The 21,924-nt window shown below is 33.6% G+C and overlaps 1 long non-coding RNA gene across 1 annotated transcript in view; it reads left to right on the top strand.

The window, feature by feature from the left end:
• The window catches only part of LOC133182291 (uncharacterized), an 83,272-nt gene extending 75,325 nt beyond the window's left edge, over window positions 1-7,947 (top strand). The window contains exon 6 of the long non-coding RNA XR_009720532.1: window positions 7,010-7,947. This is a non-coding gene — a long non-coding RNA (uncharacterized LOC133182291). The remainder of the gene's footprint in view (window positions 1-7,009) is intronic.
• The last annotated feature ends 13,977 nt before the right edge of the window (window positions 7,948-21,924 follow it).

Raw genomic sequence — 21,924 nt, forward strand, 5'->3', positions numbered from 1 at the left:
CAATTTCTTCCTTTTCTCCCTAACAACTGGGCCAATTTCAACCAAACTTGGAATAGAGTATTTTTGGTTGAAGGGAATTCAAGTTTATACAAATGAAGGGCCATGCCAACTTTCAAGGGGAGATAATTTAGAATTAGCAAAAACTTGTATATGGGAATTCATGTATGTAGGGAACAAGATGTGTTTGTGAAACACTGATGCCCCCATATGGAAGCTCAAGACCTAGGTTAAAATTTTTCAAATGTAGGTCAAACTCCAAGGTCAAGAGTTCATATATGTTGGTACCCAAAGAAATGTCTTGTCACAAGGAATACACATGATATATGAAATTTCTAGCACCAACCATTCAAAAGTTATGGCCAAGGGTAAAAGTTTTTTTTATCAAAAGCAGGTCAAACTCCAAGGTCAAGGTAAAAAATTTTGGTACCCAAAGAAAGTCTGGTCACATGGAAAACACGTAAAATATAAAAGTTGTAACACCAACTGTTCAAAAGTCATGGCCTAGATAAAAGTTTGGTAAAATTTTGCAAAAGTAGGTCAAATTCCAAGGTCAAAGGGCAAGCAGTCAAATATATTAATAGTACCCAAAGGAAAGGTCTTTTCACAGAGAATACATATTAAGTGAAATATGAAAGCCCTAAGTTCAAAGGTAATGGCCATATTTAAAGTTTTTTCCCAATGAAGATTATACTTAAAGATTAAGATCATGAGGCCAAATATGTTGGTACCCAAAGAAAGGTCTTGTCATAAGGAATACACAAGTGATAAGAAAGCCTTATCACCATTCATTCAAAAAATATGACCAAGTTTAAAGTTTTTCAAATGAAGGTCAAATGGTCAAAAATGTTACCAAAGGATTGGTCTCCTCACAAGGAATACACATGTGAAACATGAAAGCCATAGCACTAACCGTTCAAAAGCTGTGTCCAAGGTTAAAGTTTGGTCAAATTTTGCAAAAGTAGGTCAAACTCCAAGATCAAGGTCAAGAGGTCAAATATATTGGTAACCAAGGAAAGGTCTTGCCTAGCAACAACCATTCAAAAGTTAACATGCTTAGGCCTGGTTCAAATTTTTGCAGACAAACAGATTCACAGACAAACAGAAGGACGGACGGAGAGGCCAAAAACTATATGCCTCTGAATCTTCGATAACAGAAATTTTCTTTGCAAGAACAACAAAGCCAATATTCTTATGAATATGGAAGCATCTTCAGGTAATGTAGATCCAATTCTGCTCAAATCATGACCCCCAGGAGTAGGGCGAGGAATTACAACAGGAGATCAAACTTTATCTTTTAATATTTCCGTTTCTATTTGTTTTCTCTATGATAACTCTTTGAAAGTTAGGAGAGTTGGTTTCTTGATCATTCTAACGGAATGTAAATTTCGCCAAGCGAAAGGTCAGGAGCTAAGAAGGCCTAATATGCATGTAATTCTCGTGCGGCTGTCTTTGTGTTTGACGTCAGTGGGCGGGGACTACTAGTATTGAAATTGACATGTGAGGCCTCGTGTAATTTAAATCAATTAGTCTACATTTTTAAAATCTAAATTTACAATTTTATTTCACAATGAAATGGAAATATAAGGAATCACTATCTAGTTAGTAGAGTATGCCAGGGACATCAACGATAGTTTGAAACGTGGGATAATTTATGCATAACGGGCTTCGCCCGTTATGCATAAATTATCCCACGTTTCAAACTATCGTTGATGTCCCTGGCATACTCTACTAACTAGATAGTGATTCCTTAAATAACAAGATGTGTTTGTGAAACACTATCCCCCCGATGGTAACACAATTCTGGAGTGGGACGTAGACTACAGTGCATTAGTTATGGCCAATGTTAAAGTTTTTCAAATGTAGGTCAAAGGTCACAGTTGAGGTTACATGATCAAAACTTTCTGTACCAATGGAAAGGTCTTGTCATAATGAACACTCATCTCAAATATTAAAGCCTTACCCTTGACAGCGCAACAGTTATGGGGTAGGTTAAAGTTGACAACAGACAGACAAACAGACAGACAGGACAAAAACAATATACCCCCAGGATCTTTCAATCCGGGGGCATAAAAATTTTCTCAAGAGCAGCAAAGATATGATTTATAGTCATATTAATATGGAAGCATCCTCAGTGTAGATTCAAGTTTGTTCAAATCAAGTGCTTACTGCACACTTAGTCATCACACTATATGGGTCTCTTGTTTTTGTTGTTTATAAATTAACAAATGTCACCTCATCAACCTATTTTAAGTGAGTATTTTGGTCAACTCTCAGTTTTGAAAGTGTTTCATAAGACAGTTGTGTTAGATATCATAAAAATGTGTCTCACCAGTCTAAATTAGTCAGCATTTTATGAACGTAAAACAGATAAAAAGGAAATGATATCCATGTTTTTATAAATGATGGTACATTTGAATTTGCTTCTTATAAAGTAACCAACACCTACATCTGTACATATATATGTATGTATGTATGTATATAATTTTTTTTAACGAAATTAGAGTATCATTCAACCTGAAATGTTTTCTACTTGTTCAACAAAAAATTGAAGCATTTTTTTTTAAATTTGCTTTTAAGTAGCTCAATGAAAAATGGAGATATAATTTGTTCACAGCTTGTGAACATGTATTTTAACAAGTTGAATGATCTACATATAGATCTCCCTGTAACTTCTCCCTATTGGGGCGACATTGAGTTTGTCATCAATGCTTGACAATGCTTTTAGTTAAATGGAAACATTAAAATGTCTTGCTTTTCCAACTTTATATGCATTTAATGGCTCTCATCCAGTATTTAACACCGGTTTGTCATCAAAGTTCTTTTAAACCTCTAAGGATGGTACATTGTATGTAATATACATTTAATTGGAACTTAATTGGAACTCTTCTTTAGCAATACACGAATATTTATCATACTGATGCATTTTTTACTTCTCTGAAATAGTTTAATTGCAGGCATTTAAATTTTAATATCTATATACAAAACATTTTTTTTCATTTGGATTAATAGTTATGAAATAAATTTAGTTTAATCAAACATTTCCCCCATTTAGTATCATTTTATTGTTGTGTTTAAATTGTGTCAATATACTGCAAGATCAAAAGATTTCCAGGCGAATAAAAAGCTTGACAAGCTAAGCATACTATTAGAATGTCCTTGACATCAAGATGACGTCCAACTAAGATGTTTTTCATGTTTGAGAGCACCTGTCCCTGTACCTACGTCAGATCATTCGTTACTCATCTTGATCACCAAGGTGTTTGTAGAACGTCTCTCCATAATTATGCACAGGACTGCCGGCCCTATCTTGACAGATCAGTCCTAGTGATTTCTTGCCTACGTTAAGTGGACCATCCTGTTTTGTTTCTGATTTTTGATTCATCATCAATACTTTTCCTGAAGGGTCAGTTTGCTGATTATATCTACTTTTATAAACCCTAAATTTTCAGCAATATTTCTTCCTTTTAAGAGCACCGCGATCAGTACTCGGGACACAAAGTATTAATTTTTAAACAGAATCATAATCAGTGAAGGTTAAACTTGTGCACTAAATGACATACATATCAAAATCCACCAAGGACTCATTATTGATGAAACCATCGGGAAAAAAAAACTGAACAGCACGTGTTTATGAACGTTTATTAGGTTTTGATTTGTAATATAGTTCCTGTAATGTTACCAAGTGCTAATCTCAATATACGAAATCAGAATTCTTATTTCTTACATCACATCTAACCATAGTATAAGGTGCTTGTTTACTTATTATATAGATCCTTCTGAAGAGAAATGTAAATTAATGCAGGATTTTGATTCCTAGTACTCTCAGTATTGTGCTAGAATTGTCCAAGATGATGCATCATCAGTGATTCCTCCTTTTGGATGTGATTGATATTACACAATATTATCCCCACCTTTTATACATATAAAAATCATTATGATTTACCTTTTACTATTCTGTGTAATTTTTTTTCCATTCCAACCATCATGCAAGTATACGGTTATAAGCAACAGATTGCTGAACAGTGCAGAACTGAAAAAGAAAATACTTGTCCTCAATTTACAATGATATTGTGAATTAGTCTTTAATTCCCCTGCCCTACCCACCTCTAGATGTACTATAACTAAGGTCAAAATGATTTCATTGATTATTTGTAATCCCTATGAAGTCCTCCAAATAGATTGGCCTCCACTCGCTAACTGTTCCAATCATGATCCCCAATTTTGTATTGACATATACATCCTACAATGACTTTCAAGTGCCTTTTCAGGCTTTTGATTTATTTACCAATATTCTTAAAGTATATTTCTTGTGCCAATGTTTTTGCAAGGATTTCTCAATTCTTCCATCTTTGGGGAGAGTTTTTTCGTCGATAAGCAAACCTTGGGTGATTTGACAGTGAAGCTAATGTGAAGACTTGGTATGGGATTCTGACATTAAGCTGTTAGTTTTTCAATATTCTTTCACACACCTCATTACTGACAAGTCCGATTTAGAGAGAACCTCTGTTAATACCCCCTAAATCTGTTTTGAAGTATATTTTTCAGTCCAGTATTAAGTGGGAGAAGCCCAGTGGGTCTGCCCTGCAAGACAATAGGCTTACTGTCAAGATGGGCCTATCTTATCTCCAGATTTGAGCATTTAAGCTGGAAGGATTAGCCATTTTGATGCGCACCCCACCTTTTGTTTTAAGTCGGCTTTACCTTGATTGGGTATAAGACACCTTGTACAAATACATTATCTCTTTTTGTAATAAAGTTTATGAGATATAAAAATTTTTTAATCCCCTGTTTAAGGAGCATTAAAAGGTGATAATTATTGCCATGTAAATCCCTAATAACTAATTGTTTTCCAATGATTTACTAGCCCTACAAACTAGGGAATGCTTCAGAGATGTGTAGCTAGGTAGCCTGCCTTCCCTACAATGCTTTAGTGGGTTTTGGTCGTCAATTACTTCAAAGGCATCGAAAGATTTGTATGATATAATTAGCACTTCAAAATTGAACAGGAAATATAAAACAGAATGTTTACTTATTTACATAAATGTTCCTTGTCAAAGATAGTAATGGGTTAGGGATTTGTGAGTAAGTCGTTTATTATATAAATACACACATATATCATAGCCTTGTGTGACCACAAAACCTAATGATTTTTTCTGTCCAACCATCACCTATATGCACCAAGTATCGCATGTTCACAGATTTTGGCATGACGCCACTTTTTAAAAATTGCATGTTTAATTTTTCAACATCCTAATCTGTCATATTCCACAGTAAATTTTGTTTGGCAAAAAGCCATACTGTCTAGCGCTAGCAACTAAAGGATGTGAAATCGTGATGTCCATAAGTGTAACAACAAAGGACATCTAGACACATAAAATGAGATTCTTTTTTTAAGAATAGAATAGAAAATACTAAAACTAGTTGAATCTATTAATAATTTTTCATATTAAATATTCCTCTTCTTAATTATTTTTATTTAACACATGTAATTTAACAAAGAGCTGGTATATGTGTACCCAACTTGCAGTTTAATTATTGACGATTGATAAATAAGTTCATCGAGGAATCAGATGGCCTTCTTGAATTCTGTGCTTCCCATTTATTAACAATATGTAATGATGAAATGACACATTATCTGAGGGGTCAGGGACATCCATATTGTAATGTGCGGATCAAATTTTTATTTTACCACAGTAATTTATTTTAAAGAAACTGGAGCCTTTATTATGGTGATAAAATTTTGGATTGATATTACACTTGAATAACTTAAGAAGTACGGATTTGTGTTTTAAGTATGTGAAGAATATTTAAACAACACTGCATAATAACTGGATCTTCACTGAAGTGAAAATACCTGTGAAAAAATATTTTGTATGGATTAGATCCTAAGATTTCGCAGTTGAAAAGTATATGTAGATTTTATTTTATGGAAAACTTCTTGCATGTCGTAAAAGTCCTCTATTAGGGCTTAAAAGGTTTATTACTAACTGTAAGGCAAATGCCTGTCATTTGAAGACCTTTCATTTATAATAAGGTTCTACTACACAATCTCTTAAAATGTATACATACAGATAGAGTAAATGTATTTTCTTGTCAAATGGATTCAAGCATGAATTTTTCCACCACAATGCATCAGCAAACTTTCCTTGATTATTCATTTGTCTGCTGGAATGTTTAGAAGTCTCTACCTGTGCATGTGTGCTGGTAAGATTTTCTGGCGCGGTACCTGCTGCACAGGTGTAAATGTCACTTTACGAAACAGACCTGTATCTCTAATTTAGGAGAGATCTGGGCACCTGATTGTAAATGTCTGGAGGAGAATTCACAATGCCTTTAAAAAAAGATAACACCCTATCTCCCAAAAACAAGTCCTTGAGTTTTAAAGATTAAAAAAGCTCAGTGTTAATTCTTTTAAATAGGCATTGTTAACCCATACTTTTATTTTATTTAGTGCAGCTAACAATTTGGATTTCCTGCTTTTGAATAAAATGACCAAATTAAGTATTCGCCCCTAAGAACGCTTTTCTATTATTCTGTAAATACTCTGTTTAGAATGAAATGTTGACTCAATATTTTCAAAGATGTAATCTCCAAATTTTGAGGTAGAATTTTACAGGAAATGGGCTATTGAAACGGATTTGTCAAATTTACCTGCACATCAAGTTTATGGTAGAAAATCAATAAAGGTTTTCATGGCGCAATATCTTTGTTAAGAGTAGGCTGCCTCTATGGTCAACAAGTGTCTCATTCAAAGCTCGTAACTGTATTTGTGGCTATGATTTAAACAGGCATCTTATTTTGTATGCTTTAGCAACTTCATTCATTTACATATGCAAATTCTACCACTTTCTAGATTGATCATAAATCATCCTTATTCCTGCGAAAAGTGACAAAGTTTAGGCATAATTTTGAAATCCCACAACCTTAATTAACACAGTTATTTAAGAATTTTGTTTTTTTTTTTCAATAATTTCTGCAAGAAATACAAACTTTTTGTTTCTTTTTTCAGAAAACCTGAGAGCCATGTGACATTGAACGAGAATTTTAGTTTTATGAACACTGAAAGGTGTAAAAATACTTGATTGAGTCATCAAATGTAAACATTTTACGATGCATTTTGCTCTTGCAACTTAAAATGGAAACCTTTGAAGTGATTTGTAATAACATATTTTTATCTTTGCAGAATAAATTATATATCTTTTAAAATGAAATGAATTCCTTGTTTTGTTTGGAAACAGGAAGTATTTTTCAGGTGAATTATATCATAACCTTTTGTTTTGATTGATATCAACATGCTAAAAAATATGAATATTTAACACATTGGAAACAATAAATGCATCAAAAAGATGTTTGTGGTTTTTTGCCAAAACTTTTGTTTAATTTCACAAAAAAACTCTTGTTTGCAGACATTTGCAATTCCCAGTTTGACGGATTTTTGATTGTGAAATATGAATATTTATTAATCTTCTGACACCTGATATTAAATGTTTTGTGGTGTACATATAACCATTACCCGCCCCAAGTTCTCTTCGTCTAGGTATGGTTATGTCCTTGTAAACATTTTAATTAAATAAGTGTTATATGACTCATTGCTCCCCACTGCATAATGACAAACCTTTAAAAAGATTTCTTTTGTTCAAAAATAGAGCAATTTATTTTATCATTCTTATAATATTACTCAGTTTTATTTACAAATACCTTTTCATTTTGATTTAACAGCAAGTGACATTTTCAATTTTTTAAACAAGATGCAATTAATTCTTTAAGAAGGACAAAAAAATATATTGAAAGTTTCGGATTTGTAGGAATTTCCCAGATAAAATTCATTTCTCAAAGCAGACTTTTTGTATTAAATGTAATGTGTTTCTCATGCATGAACATTATATGGCTCTGTCTAATATGAAGTAGTATTCTCATCGTAATTCACATCAGGATGTTCCAGTGAAATGCTGCCCTCTAGGTATTTTCCTTTCTACAAACCATGTAGAAAATATGTGCTTATAATGTTTAGCAAGATCTGCTTGGAATGAATTAATTCTCATAACTGGGATACCTTTAGAATATGAAATATGATATTAAGAAAGAAAGAGATATGTTAGATAGCTTAAATTTGACTTAGAAAATTTTAAAAATGTAATAATTTCAAGAATTGTACAATAAAATGCAATGTGACAGACCATATGCATTGTGCTTACTTTGTTCATACGTCTGTGTGCTAGGAACCTTTTAGGAAATATAAGTACATATAAAATGATTGCTGATAACCAACCAAAGTTTTAATTTTTTTTTCGGGGGGGGGGGGGGTAAGGTTTCTTTAGCTGCTTTTGTTGGGGAATGTAATTTATAACACTAGAGGACATGATGAAAGTTTTTGATAAAAAGTAGAGATGAAGTGATTTTAATTCAAGTTGGCTTACATGTAAAGACCCTTTACATGTGGTTTAGCCCAATTGAATGACTTATAGACTAGTTTATTTACCAAGAGATTCTTAACAACACTTGGTATCTGTCTATAAATGAGCTTCTATCTTGTCTTTTGAATTATAAAAACTTTTTCAACCCTTTCCGCTTACTAGGTTTTGGAATTCTATACTTAATGTCCAAAGGCACAAGAATCTTAAGTTTATAAAGACATGAATTGTATTACTGTTGTAAATCACTAACATTTGTTGATACTGAATTATTTAAGACCACTGAACTTTTAGTCATTCTTTTTTTCCATATAGTTTGGCCCTTAGGACTGGTCCCTATATAATGGTAAGAAGGTTTACCAGCACAAAGAGAACGGCTCAAGGAGATAGCCTATCGCTACTCCTTGTAATGTTAACTGTCTTATTAAAATTTTAATGAATCTCGGACCTATAAATTGTTACCCTCTTCCATTTTGAGAAATCTTGAATAAACATTGCCTCACAAAGGGATGTAATGCTGTGACACAATGGACCCTAAGATATGGAACCCACTAATGGCAAGATCAGGTGGTCGTACACGACTGTCCACAATATCGGTATCAAGTGTGTCTTGTTTGATCAAATTTTGAAATTTAAAGTAAGATTGACAATCTTCGGTATCTGTATGACTGCGTATTAAGATTCTGTTTCCGGTCTTTTTAGGCCAAGATGTCGAGTACCTTTGATAAAAATAGAGAGAGTTTTAAAAAATCTCCCAACACAAGGTGAAGCTAATAATGCAGTGACATTAATAAAATATCCATGACACTTTTGAATAGTCTAGTAATAAAGGATAAAATCATTTCTAGTTATGTATGATCTGTAATCATATACAATTATACTTTTGATTGTGCTCTGAATTCCCATCAACTAGAAATCTGGCCCTAGAATCACGAATCTGTCCGACTTAAAGTCAAAATGTAAGTCATTTAAAAAACGAATATATATTATAAACTGATACTTGAAAATTAAAATTAACAACTTGAAAGGGAGACGTTTTTTACATTACAAGTCAAATTCTATGTGTTTCTATAATAGAACTTTAAGACAATTTGTAGAAATTATGTCTGAAGTCTAAAACTTCATATCCAAAGCATAATATTCCTATACTGTGAGAAAACGTGAAGTAATTTAAATATTTTGTCCATTTCCATAAAAAAATCAGTTTTTGATTAATTGATTTTAACCCTCGGGGATATATAGTGGTGCATTTTATTATATTCGTTCCTTTAAAAAGATTTTCCTTCTTTTCTTTCACCAAAATGTGGTTACTGATACGAGTCAAGGTCGTGCCCTTCTTCTTTGCAATATTCAAGGATCACTTACTGTATATCATTAAATAAAAATCGACCAAAAAGGGGGATTTAAATTTTTTCACATTTAAGATGTCGAAGATCGGTCCTGTTTGTGAAAAAAAAATCGGTGATCGTGAGCTGTAGGGAACAAACACTAAAACCTCTAAGTTATTGATTTCTACAAAGACATGTCTCTAATTCACAGATAAAATCGCTCAAAGATACTTAATTCACCTGGGGGATAAGTTTTCTTTCAAAATCTGGTTGGGATCCAATATTTGTCAAATGGGACCTCGAAGAAGCTAATAGAAACGCATGCAATGGACTAGTTTATTACACTGGTGATATTGTGAGATTTAAGCGATTTGCTTACTGTAATAAAATCACAAATCAAAAGGTCGACCTTTTGTGCTGATATATTCGATTTTTATTTCTGTAAAATTAGGTTGATATATATAGGCAATATACGTCGGATAAACTCAGTAGGTATTGACGACTGTAATGTTTTATTGCTGAAGTTAAACGCGACGCTTGAACAGCTCATTCTATTTTATACAACTTTTTGGGGTGTGCTTATATTATCAAGGAAGGAAAAACTCATGTTTTGTTTAGTTAAATTAATGTGAGCAAAATTCTTTTTTCATATCATAAGGTTTTATTTTTCATATGTTATTTTTGATTTGATATTCAAGTATTCCATTTCATCTGCTACAAATTACATTTAAAATTGGGATAAGCGAACAGGTTGTATAGAAAATTTACTGGCTAAAAAATGAGATTGATAATTATGTACATATATATTTCCCGACTTTTTTTTTTTTTAATTATGAAATATTTTCTGCCATTTTTTAAAATATCGTTCATGATGTTTACTATTTAATGTATGTGTATATTTCAAGAAATGCCTTTGAAGACGAACAATTTAGCTACTTATTTGGCAATGTTTCATGCTTGGCAATTTCAGCATATATAATATGTCCTTTCTTTTTCTATTACGAAATAAAATACACGTTTGGATGTACTTTGGAATTTCATGTCTAATTTATGAAAGATGTTAAAGTAGAAATTTCAGGATAATGTTGACATCGTTTTTGGTTTTTTAAAAAGAAATCTAGATATATATTTGTGTTACATCGAAAGTTAAAATTCTCATTTAAACTTTTCTTTAAGTAAGATAGTTATATATGTTTTTAATTAAAATTATAAACTTTTATTTTAACACACACCTGAAAAGAATCTCGAGAGAGAGAGAGAGAGAGAGAGGAGAGGATGGGCAAATTCAGGAATATCAACCAAATTATATTCAAATTTATTCAAAACTACACATATCACCCTACTCCAGCTCAACCGGAAATATTAAACCCTTCAATGTCACCTACTCTCGTTTCTCTAAAATTTAACATAGTCCTTGAATACCGGGTTTTAAAGATAAAATTTTTATAATGCTCTTTAGAATAGCGGTCCCTTTAATCGAATAACACTGAAACGGGTGCATTTTCTTCACTTTTTCTACCCCAATCCGATATTGGAATATTGTCATGCTCTACCCCAGCCATGGTTCTGCTCAGTGTTAAAGGAGAGGGGGGAAAGGATATCGACTGGTGTTCATACTTTTCTCACTTGCATGTTTATTAGTCTATTCAAATAAAGACGAGCATTTTCTAAATAGACACAATCAAATGGATAAAATACAAGATCAAAAGAAAATGCTTTAGTCATTTCACTCTGGCACAGAAAGAACCATAAATATTCCCTCTTCTCATTTCGAAGGTCATATCTTGTCAGCGTAGAGTCTTTGAGTAGAGTCTCAAGAACGAGTCCGCCAGTATCAAAAAAAAAAAAAAAAAAAATAACCGTCACAAAAAGAAACATAGGCAATATATGTATACCGCACCCACCTGGTTTTTTTTTTTTTATTTTATGAGGACATGATTTGATCAACAAAAACTTGATATTGAAAATCATGAAGGGTTACAGTTTCAATTTAATGTGACAAGGCATTTCCTGTCTTGTGTTACCGGGCTTCTTTATCGGGTGACCTATTACGTCGTAAGAGCTACAGCAATTTTTGATCCTGACCAAAGTCATTATAATTCCATTATCTGGGTCAATGCAAAGCAGGAAAAAGTAATTACATTTTATGAATTGATTGTGGTTCATTCATAAGAAATACCAGGGCTTTGACAAAGGTGCACTTAGATAACGGGTACGGGAACAGTGTTACGCAATAGGCGTTGAAAAAAAGTGAGTAATAGACGATATGCGTAGGTGATGGATTTGCTGTATAATCTGCTTACCCGTTAGATTTAAGGATGTGTATCCCATGTGTTATTGTCCAATTTATTGGGTCGAAATGTTGGGTTTGTAGACATTCTTTCGAGTATTTAGATGACAGACATGGTTTTGGAGGGGTAACAATACCAAGAAAAGCCTCCAGTGTCATACTGTATCTGTCTGATCAATAGACGGGGATTTTTTAAATGGAAAAGATTTAAAAATACGGTTGCAATTGAATCTTTAGCCGATTTTAAATAAATAGATCTGTAATCCCTTCTAAAGTGCTAAAGGGTAGAACAAGCCGAGGAATTCTCTTTCTCTTCGGCAGCCCACTGCTAAAGCGGATTAACATCCTCGTTTTCATCAGTAGATCTACCTGGTGAAATTATCTCTCTCAATGTCGCATTAACGACGTCAACGAGGATCGTGTTATCCATATACTCCCTGCTATTTACTTCTTATTAGTACCAACGACATGCTGTTACGTAAACGTTTTTTTATTTATTAATTTCAGTTGACTGTTTGGTTTGTTGACTTTTATTTTACTCACTTATACCTCACCTGATGGAAATATTTTCAAGTACACGGACACTTATATTTCAGAGTCTGTAATGGCTTCAAAAGATTGTGTGTTTCGGGCTTATGGTATGTTTGCCCGAGAACTTTTCTTACTTGGCAAAAAAGTACACAGTTACGCAAATGTAAATTAACAAACAGATTAAGACATCAATATTTGTTATCAGTTAATAGACTGGACAAGTACCAAAATGTGATTGTATCACCATCGTTTGTTTTTTCATGCATCGCCTAAGCAAATGTCTGCGACTCGGAGACATTGAATTTGCTGCTTGGTCAATTTTGTTCCTTTGTCATTGTCCTTCAGGACCGACACACATTGTACAAACACTGAGAAACGGTGAAAAAAAAAGACTTTAAGCACACAAAAGTCAGCCATCCATTTGATGCCTTTTGCCGTAGTATAAACTATATACCTATAGGTATACGTGTATGAGATTCAACCTCAGGCGTTACAGCAAGATCGTCATTATTTACCCATCAAGAACGTGATAAAAATTTTAACCCGATACTATCTGTGTTTAGTGCTTATTATTACGGCTACTCCACGATCCGAACACATTGACATCTCCGTACTCATCAATGGCTCTTATCCTTCACAGAACAAGTCTTTCATTACGATTTATATAGCGAAAATTATCTGTGTGTTAGGTTTTCACTTGTTTTTCTAGAAATGTGTAATATGTGTTAATGTTGACAGAGTAATTTGGTCGTGGTATGCGGCGATAACTTAACTAGAAACAGCTAGGCCTTTGTCCCGTCAGCAAAAGAATGTCGTGCTGATGTAAAGCAGCCCAACAGGATGCCGAGGTCTCCATCAGGGAAAGTTCTTTACCTGTAATTCTTAAAGATACAGACCTGTTAAATGCGTAAAATTTAAGTGAACGAGGGAAGTAAAAAGCCAAAATCTAGCCAAAAAGAGGGGGAGGAGCGATTTTTTTGTGCAAAAGGATACATTTTACATGTAGTGTTTACTTCTGTTATGAGAGTTCAAGCTTTAAAAAAAATCAAAACTAAAAGATTAGATTTTCTGTGAATACATACACAACCCCCTCCCCCCTCTCATATGCTAAGTTAATGACATTTTCCCTCCGATCCTTCCCTACTTGAGCCCACTTCGAAGTAAGACTTGACTCTCATTCAACTATATTAAGTACTTATTTACTTTCTTTTACGTAAATACACTGTACATGTGAACATGAACTTAAAATTAATGATACCTAGTGGTCTCCATTTTTGTGTTTTTAGTCATTTTGTTGGGGTTCCAGTCCCTGTGTTTTGTCAGATGTCACACAATAAGTGTTTAGGATATACGTTAATATTACTCCGATACGTCGGTATATATCCTCCAAATCTTTTGTCAAAATTTCTGTTGAAAGACATTTAAAGTAGAATGTTATGTAATTGTTTAATCAGTACGGTTTAAAAGTCTGATTAAACCATTTGTTTTGGCTCTTTGTGTAAATTTTTATTCTTTACCGTATACACGATCTCTTCCATTTCACATGACACCTTTGGATTAGGTAAATAATTAAATGAAGTGTCATAGACACATCCAAGCTGAGTTAAAATAGTGTTACAAGGAAAAAAAGACACTATTATTTTTATTTCAATGATTTTGTGCCAACTTTATAAAACTCCTGACTTGAAAATTTGAATGACTTCCCAAAGCCAAAAATATTTATCTAGGCCAAGGAACGGTAATGAAGCATTCTGGATATTCAATCTACACAGCTTAATGGATATTTAATAAGAAAACTATTTATTTAAAGAAAAAAAATCAATTACATTTCCAATGCTAGTATATATTGATGGTGTCAATAATTGTATGTGCAAAGTGCGTATGAACTCTTCATCGGGTCAAATCTCGAATTTGTATTTAACAGTGCAATTATTTTGTACATATACTAAGACAAATAACAGTGGCTATGTGACTGTCTAAACAGATTCACGGTTTTATTTACTCAGTAAATATTCAGAACAGTTATTTTTGAACTACTATCCTCATACACACCCGCTGTTTTCCCTAAAGGTTTTCTTTCGGAAAGCTCTGTTTCCTACTATTATTGGAATACTCTGACAAAACGTAGTATATCTGTTACATGGTTACTTAAGTTTGGGTAAGTTTAATAGGATTATTTACTTAGTCCTTTTCTGGAAGTGGTCTTTTTTTTTTATCTTTATTTTGATATAATTTTCCCTTTCCTTGTGTGTAAGTGATTCGTTAGATTTATTTGTTTTGATTTATCCCCCCCCCCTCCAATATTTTTTCTTCTGAGCACTCACATTCACTTGTTCTTTACTTGCATGGCGTCATTTGCAAAGGTATTTTCCAAAGTTGTTGAGCAATCCTACCCTTTCATTGGTTCTTAGGGACACTTCCTGTGCTCTTGCGTATACCCTGTTTCTCAATTACAAGTGTTTTCGAGTAGTTCTTTAAATTTGGATGTTCGCATACACGTCAGAAAATGAATTTATAATTCCCAAATCGTCCTCTGTGCCTATTTACACGCACTTTCTATTTACCGATTTTATCAAAAAAAGGCTCATTAAGAAGCGATCCAGGGTAGTTAATCGTGAACTTCTATTGCTTACAATGAGTACCCAGCACAAGCTTCAGAACCTCTGTTTACTTTTCATTTCTAGTCTTAATGACGTCCAAACTCTTTTAATTCCTTTCATTTTCTACTCTATGTCCACTGGGAATAAGAATTCCCATGTCTTGACCTTTTTAACATATCATGTATCTTGTTGACACTAACTTGTTAAATTACATAGAACTGTTCTTTGCCAAACTTCAGAATGCTCTTTATAAGAATGAAATTCTGTACTTCTTCCTTTTTTTTATACAAGGTATTTTTATTTTCTCTCTCTCTCTCCGACTGGGAAATAGACTTCTATGTTTTACATGTTAATTCATCAAACATGCATTTTCCATTCAACAAAACCGTTATCAATATTATAGTTACCCATGTAAAAAACATATGTCATATGATATCTGATAATTACTTAAACAAAGACGGAACACCCGCGGCACACATATTAAAAGAACAGTCGGTTGAAGATCGTTGATGATTTCACGTAATCTGGTTCGATAAGTAACTTTATATTTTCTTGTAGTTCAGGGTATAGCGATAAGACTTCCATTTCTGATCCAATGACTGTCAATTTTACATAAAAGCTGTCAACACAAAGTTTGTTGCTCGGGCACATCAAGATACGATTCAGACAGGAAATCAGTAACCCGTGTACATTGACCACCTAACCGAATCACAAACATAGGATATACACCTACAGTTCCCGTTTTGTTAGGAAAGCCTTTCTCTTAATTACCTTTACGACTGTATCAGATTTCAAACTTTTTGATTCTTAACCAACATTTTTTTATAACATTTTAAAGACGACATCTTTTATACTTATACAAAGGTCCAGTGGTTTTTCGTGTTTGGTTGTTTTTCTTTATTTGGTTATCTCTGGCATCACTGTTATCACATGTCAGGGATGAATACGACAAGCATTTCTGCAACTGCAAACAGTCTTTTCTCTTTTCTGATCAGAGCCGGAGATACAAAGGACAGACATTTCGTAGACTTCGAGGCAACTCTCTCTCCCTGTGAGGGTGTGTGTGTGTGTGTGTGTGTGTGTGTAATATATACAGAAATGAAAAATGCTTTAGTGTGCATACTTTCCATGATGCCTTCGGCTAACAATATACGTTCAAAATTTTTTTTTTAAAAAAAAAAGGGAAAACTTCACCAAAGCTTCCACTTGCCCCCAAGCATTCCGGTATCAACTGTCCATTTTGTCGTTTTGTATACCATTATTGCATTTTAAAATCAGAGGAACCATTTCGTACAGACATCTCGAAAGCAATCCGATCCCGATTACTTTGTTCAATTGCTAGAAATCTGATCCCGATGACATCGAACACCTCGACTTTCAGATACTGACAATGGCCCTGCTAATCTGTCAGCGAGAGACATGCCCGCGGGGGGCTTGTCTTTTGGGATGCCTAAGATGCTATCTATATACCCCCATGATCTCCGATCAATCATCATTGTGTTTATTTTTTCCTCGATATTTTACTTATGAAGATTCTTAATTGAAAATCGTGTCTTGGAAACGCAGACCCCTTATAAGCTGTTTTTGCTGTCACATGAAAGAAATTTCATCAATAATTCATACTGATGTATTCGAAAGATAATGTTAATTTATACAGTATCATCGTCAAGGGGATATACATAAAATATAAAGAAAACGCACGTTGCCAGGCCCGTGAAACTCTGGATGTATTGCATTGCATGCTGTTATGCGTGAAATCTCGGGATTTTGAAGAATCATCCCCATCAGGTTATGAATGAAATATTCAAAGTATTAGTTACATCTTCAACAGCTTACGTATTAGTTATGTAAAAGTGTTATTTTTGAGGTGATTTCCCCAATACTTGTCCCATGTTACATTAATCTTCTCCAGTATGCAATATCATTTGCTTTGTTCTTGACAGTAATGAAAACAGTTGGAAACATAGATTACAAAAGTGCAGTTATAGAGACATTTTGTTTTACGTCTTCTGAGCGTTTGTGTATCGGATTTTATTGTGTTGTGACTTCCCAAGTTTTGCTTCCACTTCTTTTCTTGCCTTGAAGTTGTTGAAATTGAAAGAAAACATAATTCAAATTGCAAAACAGATTTGTAAATTAGAAAGCCCAGTACCCAACTTTTGTGTGGGTATTACGTAGGTCATTTCGAATATCCAGAAAACAGACAACCCCTCTATCTGTCACAACGGAATTCCGATTGTTCCTTTGATGGACGGTATGACCGCATCCTAATCCCCGAACCTAATCTTCTGATGAAATCGTCATTAATTCTAGCACATTTAAACTGCAATTGAAATCTTGTTTTTCTAAATTCAGTTTTAATTTCATGAAATTCAGAAGTGTTTAGATAAGCTGATGGCAAAGACACCCCGCATTATTCCTCGTTTTTATCGGCATCTGATCCGTCTTTTGATTTCCATCCTATTCATATTATCTCCAAGACTTCAGTTAAATCCATATGTCATAGTAAAACAGAAGCGTATAGAAACGACGTAAAAACTGTTTTGTGAATTTTTAAATTATTGTCTATATTCGGTGTTCACATTTATAATTAACAGTGTTTATTATGAAATTACCCACACTCTTGAGATTTGACTTCTAATTTTATCGTTTACTAATACTGCGAGGAATGCTAAATACCAACATTGTGTCAGATCACAACGTTATAACGAAACTTTCCATCGCTCTGTTTCGAGTATCTCTAATAGATTGTATCAGTTGATTATTTGTCATTTTGTACCTTTTTAAATATAGTTATTTAAGCTCCTATTTATTTTAATATTCAAAAGGTTTTAAAAAACAGAAATGAAAAAAGAGAAGATTTTAAATGCTGCGTTCTTGATAGACATTGCGCATGACCTGCGAACCACATCGAACGTATTATTACTAATGATGAAGAATTAGAATTAAATTTAGCAGACAATCGTTTTTCTAAACCATCCTTACTCAATTTACATAAAAGAGCTCTTTGGGTTGCATGGCTCACTTGGACTGTTTTGTTATCGCGGGGAATTGAATCATGTAAAAGAAATAACGCCTTACTGTCCACCTTCCCGATTCTTGAGATCTATGATTTGCAGGAAATTATTTGGATTCTAACCAATCGAAGATGTTGCTCACGAAACTGTAAGATTTGTGGTCATGAGAAACTAAAACAAACATTTTTTACACAAGAATTTTTAACATTTTTGAACCTATTGTTGTACATGTAAATGTCTATAGGTAGTCAGCATGCTTTTTGAGCAATTTAAGACCATTCTATATTTTAAGAGCGTGGCCATATTTTTTATATCTGGTACAATCGTCTTCAATAATCTTCATATTTTTCTAAAAATGTGCATGTTCATCGAATGAATTGCATGTGTAGATCTTCGACAGACCTTTACGACTTGTATTTGAAGCACTTTGTATAACTTTGTCATTACTTTTCTTAGGAAGAGGCATGTCCATTCGGGGAAAAAACTTTCAACTCACCATTACTGAAGGATGATTTTCGTCAAAATTAGAGGGAACAGAAGTAAAGTGTTCCTGGCAAGTCAAAACTGTGAAACGGTTATGAGTAGGACAAACAGAAAGTCCTATCACGAGCTCAGGTGAGCTACAAATAATGACTCCAGACTCTCTTTAACCACGATATGCATTGTGCAAGAAAAAGATTTGTGAAAGCTGTATATGATTTTAAATAAACGGTGCTCTTTCTATTCTTCGCTCCAACAGATTTTTACAAAAAAAAAAAAAAAAAAAAAAAAAAATTGAAAAAAGATGTAAATAACGATACCTTAAGGTCTGAAATATTAGCCTTTTTACAACATCGTGCAGCGTTTCCCCCTCTTTATCTCGGTAAACACCTCTTGCGTGATACAGAACACGTGTTTGTTAGTTTTGTTGCTTTCTTTGTATATATACCTACATATACCTATCCTTTCCCAGAGCAATCTACGAAAATTGATGAACTCTTACCTTTTTGCAAAGGCGGTTTCTTATTTATTCAGTGTGCTGATAAACAGGCGCTTTGTATACAGGTACTTTAGAACTGCAAGGAATATGAAATATGAAACATTTCTAATCTGGAGTATATAACCAAGTGATTAATTTGCCTGAATATGATATTTCTGAGAATTTTTTTTAGCAAATTATGGAATGTAAACACACAAAGAGACTTGTCAAAAAATATATATTGCATTTAGAAAATTCTATGGTCTCTTCGAGTATATACAGGCTAGCGTAAATATTGTTGGCAACAATCATTATCTTCAATATAACAAATGTTCCTTAACAGATAACCGTATATAATATTTGAAAATCTGTATGAGGCACTTAATTGCCCTATGGTGAATCAATGTCATACTGGTTCTACGATGAAGAAAATAGAAAAATGGTACTTAATATAATAAGAGTATAATGAAATTGAATTCAATTGTGGGGTGTTGATGGAACTTATTTTTCGATTTATACCCAACCAGTCAGTGAAACCCACATTTATATTATGACAGAAGGTTCTGTAGTGTTTTGTTCTTGAAAGTTAATAAGTCTTCATATCTTTCCTGCACCGACATGACAACGATAATTACAGGTTGATAAATGTGACAGGTTGTTTACTTTTTTAAATTAATGATTCATTGTATATTTTTTAAGATGTCACTTGAGAGTGGGCACCAATTGCCATAATGGAAAATGTCAACTTTTCGACATGGAGGTTCAGAAATGAATGCCTTTTAAACAGAATCCTTTGAATGCATGTGTGTAGTAGATTTGTAGAAAAGATAGATTTGGAGATTGAACGTTTTGTACTAAGATGAGCGATAAAAAGAGCTAATTTTAGGATCTAGTCTTATAAGAGAGAACTTAGGCACGCTAAACGTCAAACGTCATACTCAAAGTAGAAACAAAAGCTTGCAATATATACATCGTTAGCTCCTTGCTTTGACGCAGCCCCTCGATGACTTCAAATCGTGTGAACTTATCTACATGACCATCGCATAGATAAACTACAAAGACGAGCCTCCATCGTTTGAATCCCGTACAAGAAGAAACAATTACGACTTTAAATTTTATTCCTGTTACGGAAACATTGAGTATTACGAAGTATCCGGATAAGAATCGGACACGCCTCCATTGTGACGTAGTAACAATTGCAAAGATGAGCAGTGGGTTTTTATTTATCGAATCTGAAAATCTTTCAAATGGAGTAATTTCAAAGAATATTGCCAAGTATTGAACAATTCAATATGATGTCTTTTTGAACTCTAGTCTATGATTGCACTTGATAACACCGTGTATCACCGCGGCGACGTGAACTATCGTGATTCTGCTATCGGGGTGTATCAGAGGATTCGCACCTGATGCGCTTTTATTAAATCCATACAGAAATCGTTTGATCGACTCCCCACATGAACGGTATTTTATAACAATGACAGGTGGCTATTTCGAGTCGATTGCTCGGTTATAACCTATTTTCGATGACTTCATATTCTTCACACATCATCCTAAAGAGTCTGTGGCCATGTGACGTAGAGTATTCACCGGGTCAGTACATTCAGGCGTAGGTGTGGATCCAGCAATTTTTTACCTTTTAACTTTTACTTGTATAGAAATAACACATTTTTGCCAAACAAATATGATAAAAATATGGCAATTTCAAGGACTGAGAGCGAAGGGGCCGGGGAGGAACATATTAAAAAAATGAAATATTTCATATTTGTAACTCAGACTTATTTCAAACATAGTGATCATCAACTCCCAGTACTGTCGATCATCATGTTTTCATGTTTGATTTGAATCTAATCAATGTAGGTGGGCCTTTTGACAGACTGATAGACAGACAGACACCTTACCAAAACTAACATAACTTAGCGACTAAATTCGCTAAAGGTCAAATATTTCAAATTTGGAATTACTGTTAAATTGCCTCTCGAAGTCGAATCAAACAGAAGAGCCAAATCATAGGTGATGTGATAACTATTAAATTTCCTTCATCTATTAGATGGTAAAGTACGTAACAAAACAACAGGATGACATTGTTCCATTACTTCCGATCCCAGCAATATTGGAAATGATCTGGACCAAAATACTCCAGAAACCATGCCCGGTCGTTCACAGTGTCTCGTCTAAAGACCATCAAGCTCAGAGTCAACATACTGAACTGAAATTGACAAGTGGAAAAACTGACAATATTAAAGTGATTAAACATTACACGTCAATCATAGCATTGGTAAATATAGCTGGCAACTACTCAGTTCAAATTGAGATACTTGGCCTCGTATTGACAATTCGTTCTATTTTCTGATGTTCCATGTTCATCACATATTCGTCAAACAACAGTATGTTGCTTCAGGGCATAACATTTTGTTACGTCATACATACACTTTAAAATCAAAAACTTAATTCTGTATTTAAATGCAAAATAATGGAGAGTGTGATATTGGAATTACTCTGAAACAATATTAAATGATGTGTCATGAACTAATTTATGCTTTATTTCAAAGAAATTAAATTGAAATAGCAAGATTATGCAAATGTGAATCTAAGAAACCTCATTATGAAAGTGAAAGCGACCTGAAAACGTTTGTGGTTTTAGACGATGCATCATGGCAGTTGCCATTCCTAAGACTTTGATAGATTGTGTTTGTAAAGCGATGTCATGCTTTTGATTCTGACCCTTCTTTTGTTCCATGTTTTATTGTGTTTATTGTCAAAACTCGTACAAGGATGTAAGATTTATAGAA

The sequence above is a fragment of the Saccostrea echinata genome, unplaced genomic scaffold (genome assembly GCF_033153115.1).
Source record: "Saccostrea echinata isolate AGI-Se365-2 ecotype Australia unplaced genomic scaffold, CSIRO_AGI_Sech_v1 ptg000009l, whole genome shotgun sequence".
NCBI classification, from domain to species: Eukaryota; Metazoa; Mollusca; class Bivalvia; order Ostreida; family Ostreidae; genus Saccostrea; species Saccostrea echinata.